At 47.3% G+C, this 12,194-nt stretch overlaps 1 pseudogene; it reads left to right on the plus strand.

The window, feature by feature from the left end:
- The first annotated feature begins 10,564 nt into the window (after positions 1 to 10,564).
- LOC121154728 lies at positions 10,565 to 11,197 on the plus strand (annotated as a pseudogene).
- The last annotated feature ends 997 nt before the right edge of the window (positions 11,198 to 12,194 follow it).

The raw sequence follows: 12,194 nt of genomic DNA on the forward strand, positions 1-12,194 counted from the left end.
TTCCCAACTAACCACTGGACTCAAAACTCCAGTCACAGGAAGGATCATAGGATTTGTGGTGCGACTTCGGAATGCGTGTGTTGGGACTGGGCCTCCTCAAGTGTTGATACCTGTGCAATGGATGACATGCCTAGGTGCATATGAGGAATAAGATGGTCAGCTCGTTTGTACCTGCAAAGGACACTGAGTGCCATATCAGAAAACAGAGAACAAAATGACTTGAACAATAGTTCAGGCCGAGCTTTGTCAGCAAGTGTCTAAGTGAGTGGATGTACTGGGGGTCTACTCAGCCAATGGATCTTGGAAGGATTTTCTCATCTTTGGAACAACGAAACCAACAACATCTCAGAACTAGCAAATCCGCTTAAGCACTATCCCTGGAACGTTCTTCTCCATATCAGGGTTTCCAAGATGACATCAATTTGACATCCCCCATCCCTGAGTACTGATGTAGTTAGCAGCTGGGAGTAGCCCCTCCTCCCTGAGCCCTAGATACAGAAGAAAAGGGAAGGAAAATTAGAAGCATTTATCCCACCCACTTCGCCCATACCGTGACCCTCCCCACCCTAAGTGCTTCTCCTGACACCTGCTTGGCAACTCATGCCCATTGTCCTACAGACAGAAGGGGAAAACAACTTGCATGAAAATGCTACAAAATGTCAACCATGACACCTTGCACACCATCATATAGAGATTTTTCCAATGTCCTATGCCTGTACTCAAGCGTCAAAAGCCTGAACAGCATTCACCCTTACCATCCTCCGCTCAGAAAATCCAACTTCCAGTCACCCGTTGGGCAGCAACCCATAAAACACTATAGTGGGTGCCTTGGGCCAAAACAAGACACACTCAGTGGCCAGAAGCAGCCAGCTGGATCCTGTGGCCCCAACCGAGCCACACTCCAACCCGGGCTGGGGCCTCTATGGAAGGGAGAAGTGAGCAGGCAGACAGCTCTGCCCCAGGTTCTGATGCTTCCTCCCACTTTGGAGGAGCAGCTCCACCTGCAGGGAAGTCCCGATGCTCGGGGTGGAAGTTTGGGGTGTGTGGCAGCAAACCCTCTACTGCTGTGCTCATGCAAGGTGCAGGGTGGGCTTGAAACTGGTGTCTGGAAAGAAGACAGCCTCTTCCGCCAGTGATGCTGGGAAAATTGGATCTCTGTGTATGGAAGTATGAGGCAAGACCTTTACCTTATACCTTATGCAAAACTCAACTCAAAATGGATCAAAGATCTCTATCTAAGACCTGATACCATCAGTTTGCTAGAGGACAGTATGAAAGAAACCCTGCCAGACACTGGCATAGGCTGAGACCTGCACCCACGTGAGAGGCCACAAAGAAGCTCCTGGGTCCTGGCTTCAGACGGGCTCAGCTCCAGCCGCTGCAGTCACTTCTGGAGTGAACCAGAGAATTGCAAGATCTTTTTCTCTGCCTCTCTCTGTGTAAATCTGATCTTCCAATAAAAATAAATAAATGCTTGTAAGAAGTAGCCATAGCATATTACAGCTAAGCAGATTCATTAAAAAATAAATTGAAAATAAAGATTAATGAGGCAGTTGGATCTCATTTTTGCAAATGCTTTGGGAAAAAACATATTTCACATAGTTTTTTTAAAAAATATACCATTTTTGTGGCTGTGATGGAAACCTTGGAATGACATTAAATAGCATTAGTAATACTTGTTATCTACAGATTACAAAATAAGTAAAAGAGGGGCCCGGTGTGATGGCTCAGTGGCTAAATCCTTGCCTTGTATGTTCCAGGAATCCCAAATGGGGCACTGGTTTGTGTCCCAGCTGCTCCACTTCCCATCCAGTTCCCTGTTTGTGGGATGGGAAAGCAGAAGAGGATGGTCTAGAACCTTGGGACCCTGAGCTGGAGTGGGAGACCCTGAAGAAGTTCCTGACTCCTGGCTCCAGATTGGCTCAGCTCCAGCTGTTGTAGCCACTTAGGGAATGAACCAGCAGACAGAAGATCTTTCTCTCTGTATCTCCTTCTCTTTGTAAATCTGCCTTTCCAATAAAATTAAATCTGTAAAACAAACAAACAAATTGAAATAGAAGAAAGCATGGTTTTTATTCACTTACTACTTTTCAGTTATTAAGAATCTTGGAATGCTTTGAGGGTATGAAAAAGTCGAGTGTAGCCGCTTTTAAAAGGAAACACACAGAGTCAGCTCCCAAAGAGTTTTTATCACCGATCATATGCATGATGCACAATGTACCTATTTGTCCTTGCTGTCCTGGAATTGATAACAGAAAATAATGAGGATGCTCTGTGTTCTTATCTTTCCGCATGCTGTGTCTGGATCAGCCTTACCAGTGCTGCGACCACAGCAATTACCACAGCAGCGTCACAGCTGGCAGGACAGCATGACAGATGGCTTGGGCCGCTGAGAGCCGAGGTGCTCGGGTAAGGCGAACCACCATCGCCGCCACTACTGCGGCCTCCACCGCTGTTGCAGAGCTCCCCAAATGAATCACCAGGAGTCCAACGTTGATGCAAATACACAAAGGCGGCTTATCCAAGCTCACCGCGTCCGAGCACAGGACGGCACAGCGATTCTGGAGCAAGACCCCAAGGATATACAGAGAGAAGGAGAGACAGAGAGGAAGATCTTCTGTCCGATGATTCACTCCTCAAGTGACTGCAACAGCCGGTGCTGCTCCAATCCAAAGCCAGGATCCAAAAACTCTTCCGGGTCTCCCACGCGGGTGCAGGGTCCCAAAGCCTTGGGCCATCCTCCACCGCTTTCCCAGGCCACAAGCAGGGAGCTGGATGGGAAGTGAAGCTGCTGGGATTAGAACCGGCGCCCACATGGGATCCCGGCGTGTTCAAGGTGAGGACTTAGCCACTAGGCCACCGCTGGGTCCTAGAATTGTAGCTTTTTAGGCCTTATTTACATAGAGGCTTATTTCTGAGACATGCTATTGGTCAACTATTACTTCAGTTCTCACGACCTTATTTGCATAGAGGCAACAGCTACTGGGGCACACGTTGAGCAAGTCTTATCTAAAAGGCACACCAGGGGCCATTGCCTGAGGAATGTTTGTCATGTGACTTGTCCTAGGCTTGTCACTTAGGCTGTCAGGCCTGTGAGCTCACACAGTTTCTTCGCTAAGCAAGCAAAGCAAGGGTCGCAGAAGCTGAAATCTTGCAGTGAGCAGTGAGCAGTGGGCAAACGGTTGGGATTCTGATCCGGCGGCTCCTCAGGCACACAGCATCATCCCCATACATGTGCAAGCCAGCCACACTAGGTAACTTCTCCTGCTCCCAGCTGCATGGTTGGCGGGTGGGCCTCATGTGACCGAAAATACACAGCTTCCCAAGCCAGACCTGTCGCCCAACCACTTATCTTCAACTATTCTTGAATATTCTAGGCACCTCCATCACTGTATAATGCCTTCTGAGATGTAGCTCTTACTATCACATTTCTAGGCATGACTTGTGTCTTCCTAAGGGATAAAGGGTATAGCCTCCTTGCCGAGGCCAAGCACCACTGAACCACTGAGCTGTTTTCTATCACCTCCCCTCCTGTCAGTTGATCTAGTGTTTGGTTGGGAGAGGTGGCTGCTAAACTAAAAAAAAAAAAAGCTAACTTCAATGCCACTTCATAGCTGATTGCCTTGAGTCAGCTACCGTCCCTTACCCAGCAGAAGCTACCAAGACTTCTGGGCGTCTAAGCTAGAACTGAGGCAGACCTCTGAGTTATGCTGCAGGTACACTAAGTGTCGCTGAAGAAATGAAAAAGAAAATCAAGAACCTTCTTGCAGAAGATGATGCTACTGTATGATCTATGAGTCAATGAAGAATTTAATGAGAATGAAAGTGCTTTGAAGAGATGAAGCTAAATTTAAAAAAAAAAAATCAAGATCCACGAGATACAATTTCTGCTTTATTGGTGAGATGCATCTCCTGTAGGCAACAAATAGATTTTTTTTAAAATTTTGTCTACGTGTCTATGATGTTGAGTAATGGGTTTAAGCCATGTACATTCAGGGTTAATATGGACGGGTAGTAATTTGGTCCTGTCATTTTAGCAATGGTTTGTTCATTGATTTAATCTTCTGTTATTTCACTGAGATGGTCTTCACATTTGCCATTGGTTTTTCGTGGGCACTACTCCTCTTCTCTGTCAACGAAACATCCTTAAGTATGATTTGTAGGGCAGGTTTGAAAGAGGCAAATTCTTTGACCTTTTATTTACTGTAGAAGAATTTTATTTCATTTTCAAAGACAAAAGAAAGCTTTGCTAAATATGTTATCCTGGGTCAACGGATTTTTTTTTTTTTAAGAATCTGGAATATGTCACTCCATTCTCTTCTTGCTTGTAGAGTTTCCTGTGAGAGGTCAGCTGTGAATTTAATTGGCATTTCTTTATATGTCAGTTGATTTTTTTCATGTGCACGTTTAAGGATCTTTTCCTTAAGTTTGATTGAAGAGACCTTGATGATCATGTGTCATGGTGAAGATCGGTTTTGTACTGTGCCTCTCCTGGATCTTGTTTCCCAATTCTTACTCCAGATTAGGGAAATTTCCCCTTGTTATTTCATTGAATGCACCTTTAATCCCAGCTTCTCTTTCTGCACCTTCTGGGACTCCAATAGCTCTTCTATTTGGCTGTTTAATAGTGTCTTTCAGTTCTTGAATACTTTTTTTAGCTTGAGCCAGTTTTGCTTCCAGCTTTTAGTTTGCTTCCTCCTGGTGACAGGAAATATCTTCCAATTCTGAGATTCTTTCTTCTGCTTTATTTATTCTATTTTGGAGACTCCCTACTGTACTTTTAATTTCTACTGTGTTCTACTGTGTTCTTCATTTCTGATATATCAGTTTTCATTTCATTCCTTTCCTGTGTGACAAGTTCCTTAAAGTTCTTGAACTCCTTATTGCATGCTTCTCATGGTTGATAAGAAGCTTCATAACAAATGTTTTGAATTCTCTATCCCCCATTTTCTCGATGTCTTCCTCAGTTAACCTTGAGGCTGGCATAGGGTTTTGCACCTTTGCAGGGGAGTCTTCAGTAATATTCATTGTGCCTTTGTCTCTTCTTTTGCTCTTGGACATTGTATTTCTGGTTATCAGATTCTTCTTGGGGCAGGTGTCTAATCTGTGTCACTGACAGGACCACGGTTCAGTTTTACTTATTGCAGTTGGTACATGGCTCTTTGTTTGCACTCACTTGTGACACACCCTCCAGGGAGTTCCAGGTCTGGGTTCTGGAGCTAGACTTCCAACATAGTCTCCGTAGCCTCAGCTCCTGGCTCACCACTCTCCACATCTTGTGATCTGGTGCTGTGGCTGCATCATTGGCTGTACAACCTTTCTCCCACTTCCAATTCAAGCAGTTCCCAGGATTAGGGAGATACCATGTGCCCTGTATAACTATGTTGCTGGTGGTGCTGATCTTGCTGGAACCTTTTGGCCATTAGGTCTGAGGGCCACACGGATCTATTTTGTCTATATGATGCCATGATTGGTATCGTTTTCCCTGTGGGACCAGTGCAATGCACTGAGCTCAGGGAGTTCACTCCCAGCTTAACGCATGCCCAGCTCACTCTTGTCCCTGAAGTTTTAAAGTTTTTCCACACTGTACAAAATGGCGCCTGATGTGTCACTACTAGTGTTCTTGATCTGCTGGCTGTCAGGTCTGAGGGCTACCCGGACCTATCTTGGGTGGAACCTGTAAAATGCCACGTTGTTGCAGTTCACTGAGCCAGAACTGAGTTCATTCCCAGCTCAGTACATACACAGTCCTTCCATAGCCATAGCTCTTGCCTCCCTATACAAATGGCACCCAATTTGGTTCCAGTGAGTGGACAGGGCTGTGAAATCTACCCTTTTGCTGCACTGACTGTTTAGAACCTTCTGCTCTGTCTCTGCTCCTGGTCAAATCAAACAGACCAGCAGGATGGGCAGTTTTTTGTCAGGGTTCACCTCCTGAGTTCCTGGTAAACTCCCCTTCTCACCTTATTGCTGGTGGAACTCTGGCTGCTGGTGCAGTTCAGCTTGCTGCATGCCACTAGGGTATCAGTCACTGCCACACCACACCATTGTGGCTGCTGCTTTCCTGTATCTGTCAGTCTCCAGGTGCCCTCTGCTGTCGTTCTGTCCTCTCCTATTTCCTGGAATGTGTCCTCTCTGCTTCACACTGGCTAATGTTTCTCTGTCTGTTTAAACATGTCCTTATCCTATTCCGCCATCTTGATTCTCAAAGCAGAACCTTTTTTAAAAGATTTATTTATTTATTGGAAAGTCAGATATACAGAGAGGAGGAGAGACAGAGAGGAAGATCCTCCGTCCGATGATTCACTCCCCAAGTGACCACAATTGCCGATGCTATGCTGGTCTGAAGCCAGGATCCAGGAACTTCTTCCAGGTCTCCCAACCAGGTGCAGGGTCCCACGGCTTTGGGCCATCCTCGACTGCCTTCCCAGGCCACAAGCAGGGAGCTGGATGGGAAGTGGAGCTGCCGGGATTAGAACCAGTGCCCATATGGGATCCTGGGGCATTCAAGGCGAGAATTTTAGCCGCTAGGCCACAGTGCCGGGCCCAATGACAGAATTTTGAAAGGTGCCTATTACAAATGGATTTTGAAGACACAAAAGAGCCCATGAGAAAACGGATGTGAAAATGGGAGGTTGGCAGAAAGAGCTCTGGCAAAAGTTATCTTACTTATCATAAAATCTCTAGGATTCATGCAATATTTTAGAGGCTGAAGCTCAATCCTCAAAGCTCAGAGCAATTTGTTCACGCAGCTCTGCTTCCCATCCAGCTCCCTGCCTGTGGCCTGGGAAAGCAGTCGAGGACAGCCCAAAGCCTTGGGACCTTGCACCTGTCGGAGAGACCCAGAAGAAGCTGCTGGCTGCTGGTTCAGATCCACTCAGCTCCAGCCATTGAGGACACTTGGAGAGTGAGCCAGCTGATGGAAGATCTTCCTCTCTGTCTCTCTGTCTCCTATACATCTATCTTTCCAATAAAAATAAATAAATCTTTTTTGAAAAAAAAAAAAGGAACTCTCTTTCCCACTTTGGAGGTCTCTAGGGCATCATCAAATGACTGTCTCTTATCCTTGTAGGATGATGTAGGTTGACCTCAAGGAGCAGCCCACTCTGACTCCTCCCCCGCAGACACAGGAGAAAAAAAATTTTGAAGCATCTATCCCACCCACTTTCCTCCATACTTAAACCTCCCCGCCCTAACAAGAGGTCACAATATTAAAAATAAAAGAAAAAGAAAAGAAATAATTTTGTAATATATACATGAATATATGAGATATTCCAAAAGAGCATCAAGACATGTTTTATGAAAAAATCCCATGAATTTTTAAAAAATATTTTTCACCAAAATAAAAATCTTCTGATTACATTGTGCATAAAGTTTTGGAAGCAACCCCGTCTTTGCTTCTAGATCCTGATTCAACTATGTACTGGGAGATTAATCCCTAGGTGTTTTATTCCATGGTACCAAGTATGTCTGACATTCTCTTAACACATTTGTAAGTTTTTGTATGATTTCTTTGAACCATCTGTTCTTTTTGCACTATGTTATACATGTAAAGACTATATTACACATGTAAGCAGTTGCCAATATCCACTCCATTTGTGCACTTATTTATATTATTCCAATTCCCTTCAGATAAAGGACTATTATGTTTTCATGAACTATAGAGACTATCAAAAATCTCTGTAGTAATAAATTTTGTTTGGAAAAACAAGACACTGATTCTTTTTAGCTTTTACTAGTCTTAAAAGCATAACATTCTGTAAGCTTTTTTAGCTGAAAGATCTGCCCAGCAATTGCATTAGTGCCCTTAAGCATGCCTTTCCCTACCTGGACCCATGAACATGCTTTTTGGCTATCACTCGCAAATGCTAAACTTTCCAACATTCCTTACATCTAAAGTTATACCCTTGTCTTGCAAGTCAATTATACTGTTCTGAAAACATAAGCACTCATTTTTCATTCCAACCATCTAAAGCCACATTTATCTGTTTCTTCTTTTGGTGAAAAATATGGTTTGTGATGGCTACTGTGGTTACAGGAAGTGGGTGGACACCACAGTGAGTCAGCCTGGCACGCCTCGACGGCAGCCAAGGCCACATACGGGCCAATGGTGGACAAAGGCCAACATTCCTTGCCCTATTAATGGCCAAGTGGGGCCTGTGCCAGCACTTGTTAGAGGGGGTATACAACCTTTGTCTTTGCTATCCAGTTTGCAGTCCCCTCCTCTCCTGCTGGTTTCTTTGTTGCTCTGGGAAAGGCCCAGGAATGGACTTGTCTTTGCTTAATAAAGGCCTGCTTGTACTTGGCAGGTGGTTGTATTTCACAGATGGTCTATAAATCTGACAGTTTTTACTTCAATGAATTGCTATTTAGCAATGGTGAAATTTGTTCCCAGTAGTTTAAATTCTCCTATTCTTCATTTCTATCATTATTGTCTATGTCTCTCTTCACCTACCCAGACCTAAAAAACTTAACAAACCACTCTGCCCTACAACTAATTAAAATTTGAAAAATTAACAATGCTGCCAAAATTCACAGTACCACTCAGGAAGTAAAAAATTTGGTTAATGATTTTAAGATGATTTGCTAAACAAGATAAATTTTAAACTAAAACACCTTTTCAGTCTTGTATCTTCTATATGATTTGCTAGGTTTTTTAAAGTTTGTCAACTTTGGGGCCTCGTCTGGTGGCCTAGAGGCTAAAACTCCTCACCTTGAACGCGCTGGAATCCGATATGGGCACCAGTTCATGTCCCGGCTGCTCCACTTCCCATCCAGCTCCCTGCTTGTGGCCTGGGAAAGCAGTGGAGGACGGCCCAAAGCCTTGAGATCCTGCACCTGTGTGGAAGACCTGGAGGAGTTTCCTGGCTCCTGGCTTCGGATCCGCGCAGCACCGGCTGTTGCGGTCACTTGGGGAGTGATTCATCCCAGGGAAGATCTTCCCCTCTTTTTCTCCTCCTGTCTGCATATCTGACTTCGCAATAAAATAAATAAATCTTTTAAAAAAGGTTTGTCAACTTCGGTCATCTATTTTCCAAAATCATTTCACAAACATTTATAAATAAATGCTGACACCTACTTGATCACCTCACTTTCAAGGGAGTGCAATATGGAATGTAAAGGTCCAGAAGATATCAGGAGCTCCTCGAGAGAGAGACAAGGCTGGCTCGCTGAAGAAGGAGGATTCAGAGAGTGCGGGAGACCTGTGCCCACTCTCCATCCTTAGTCCTCATTCGGTGCCTTGTGCCCAGTGCACCTGCTGCCTACAACTCCCGCGGCCCCGCCCTCCCGCCGCTCCGCCCCCCGTGGCCCCGCCCTCCCGCCGCCCCGCCCCCTAGGGCTCAGGGCTCACCCCTCAAGCAGTCCCGCCCCTCCGGCTCATAGCCCCGCCCCTCCCGCGGCCCCGCCCCGGCGCATAGCCCCGACCCTCTAGTAGCCCCTCCCCTCCGGCTCAAAGCCCCGCCCCAGTCTCGGGAGCGCACACAGCCGGGGCCGCCTAAGGGGCCTCGAGGAGCGCATGCGCACTGCCGTGGCGTGCGGCCGCCATCCTGACAGTTGCTCGGTCGTCGTCGAAGGCCGCGTGTCTCAACGGCGCTGCCTGAGGGGTCCGCTCGCTCCCCTGATGGCTCTGCGCTCCACGTCGGCCTGACCCCTCTCTGTCAGAGTCACCCGACTCGGGAGTCACCCCGAGGTCTCTCCTCGGCTCCCCTGAGGGCCGAGTGGGTGCCGGGTTAGGCTCTGGGTAGGCGCGGCCTTGTGGTGCAGGGAGCCCTCAGGGAGGCTCTCCCAAGTCTGTCCGCCTCACCCGAGTTTCCTCGGGAATGGAGTGGGTGGAGGAGCGCGGACGGGCTCCCCGCGCCCCCACAGCTCTGGACTGTCCGTTGCTGTGTCCCGAGCGTGAAAGGATTGCAGACCACACGTTTACTGACGCTTTTGAGAACTCAGCCTGATTAAGTGTTAGAAGAAGCCGGTGGTGGTAGATACTGTGTGCACTTACTCCCTGCAGCTGTTACCGTGTTTAAGGAAGAGAAATTTCCAGCAGTAAGCTGGTCAGTCATTTGTTTCCTTCATCTCTCAAATGTCTTCAAAAAGTTTAAAAAGAATGCAATTAAAAGGTAAGTTTACTTTGAAGTAAAATGCTTTGAGATTCAGGAATAGCTGCTTCCATAAACTGCATTTCCACGAGCTCTTTGAAGATCCCTAGTGTTAGCAAAAGAAAAACTTTAGGAAAAATTGTATTTTAAACACTTTTTGTTTGTTTGTTTGTTTTTGGAAAGGGAGGGTGATGGATGGGAGTTAGTGAAAGTGAGGCGAGGGTGGTGGTGGGACGAAGGTGTCCGGGGTCGGGGGTACTCTGGCACCCCCAAACCGAGCCCCTCATCCCCTCTGAACCGGGCATGGAGCCCCGGGCTGCCAGAGAGATGTCGGCGGAGGAGAGCAACGTGCAGAGCGTGGACTGGCCAGTCACGGTGTGTGGTGACATCCATGGCCAGCTCTGCAATCTCAAGGAGCTAGCTGTTCCAGGTCGGCAGAGACGTCCCTGAGGCCGACTGACTGCCCCCTCATGGGGGACTTTGTGGACCGTGGCTCCTACGGTGTCGAGGCGTCCCTCCTGTTGGTCCTGAAAGTTCGCCATCCCAGCCGCAGCGACCCCGAGAGCCGCCAGCTCGCCCAGGTCTAGTCCGGCTCTGGGACTGTGGGGCGCCACTGCAGTCTTCAGCTGCCTCCGCCAGTTGGCCATCACCGACGGCTAGCTCTTCTGCGTGCAAAGGGCCTCTCGCCCTCTATGCAGATGCTGGAAGCGGGAGGTGCTGCATGACGGCTCCACGTGTCACCTGCTCTGGTCAGACCCAGAAGACACCACAGATTGGGGAGTGAGACCCCGTGGGGCCGGCTGTTCGGCAATGACATGGTAGCTCAGTTCAATGGAGCCAATGACGTTGGCATGATCCGCCGTGCCCATCAACTGGTGATGATAGGTTACAAATGGCGCTTCAACAACGCGGTGCTCACCGCGGGGTCAGCGCCCAACTGCTGCTACCGCTGTGGGAACATGGTGGCAGTCTCGGAGCTGGACGAGCATCTGCAGGAAGAGTTCATCGACTTTGAGTCTATGCCCCAGGAAACTCGTGGCATCCCCTCCAAGAAGCCCGTGGCCGACTACTTTCTGCGAGCCCCGACCCTCGGACCACTGTGACCCTGTCCTCTACCATCCGGAGGCTGGGCATCGCGGGGGGCTGCTGCACTCTGCTGTCCCCTCTCCCTCCCAGAGGGCACCCCGCAAGGGTGAGGACTTAGCCAAGAGGATGGAGCCCAGAACCACGCTCCTCCTTTCTCCCCACTTGAACCATGAAGTTTCCGGTCATTTCTGTTTTCTTTTTTCTTTTTTCTTCTGTTGATTTTTAGATGAAAGAGGAAAAATAGAAAAAAAAATTTTTTTTAAGAAAAGGAGAGTGACAGAAATCTTCCTTCTGCTGATTCAATCCCCAATTTTTTTTTTTTTTATCAGTTGGGAAGTTGCAGCCCTAAGCCAGAATCCAGACCACCACCCAAGTCGCACCTGCCCCAGCATAAAATCAGTTTAACCATTTAGTTGAGAATTAAATGGTTCTGGATATGAGGATAGATGCTGTGGCTTAGCTAGTTGAGCTGCCACTTGGGTCAGCCCCATCCCATATGGGAACTCCAAATAGCAGGTCCTGCCACTGCTTCCCATCCAACTTCCCACTAATGCATACTCTTTGAGGAAGCAGTTGACTGCCCAAATACTGGGGTTCCTGTCACCTAGGTGGGAGACATGGTGTTCCTGGCTCCCAGCTCTGATGTGACCCAGCCCTGGCTGTTGTCAGTGCTTGGAAAGTAAGTCAGCAGCTGAAACACACTTGCTCTCTTCCATAATGCCATCTTTCAAGTAAATAAAAAACACGCTAAGTAGAGCTTTAGAAATGCTCTCTAAACAGGGAGCACTTCTTAGGAGAAGTGGTTCAGCGACCTCCAGAAGCCTGAGCAGCAAGATTTATCTGCTGAAAGTGGGAGTCACTACAGAGTGACTGCTAATGATTGCCTCTTGAAAATGAGTATGGCTTTAATAATGAATATGTAAAATTTAATCCTGAGTATTTGAAAGGGAACTTAACTGCATCCTTGTTCTGGTGGTGCTTGTATAGAAGGGGAAGGAAGATTGGCATGACTAT

This window comes from Ochotona curzoniae, unplaced genomic scaffold, assembly GCF_017591425.1.
Source record: "Ochotona curzoniae isolate NIBS_2020 unplaced genomic scaffold, NIBS_Ocur_1.0 contig_1014, whole genome shotgun sequence".
NCBI classification, from domain to species: Eukaryota; Metazoa; Chordata; class Mammalia; order Lagomorpha; family Ochotonidae; genus Ochotona; species Ochotona curzoniae.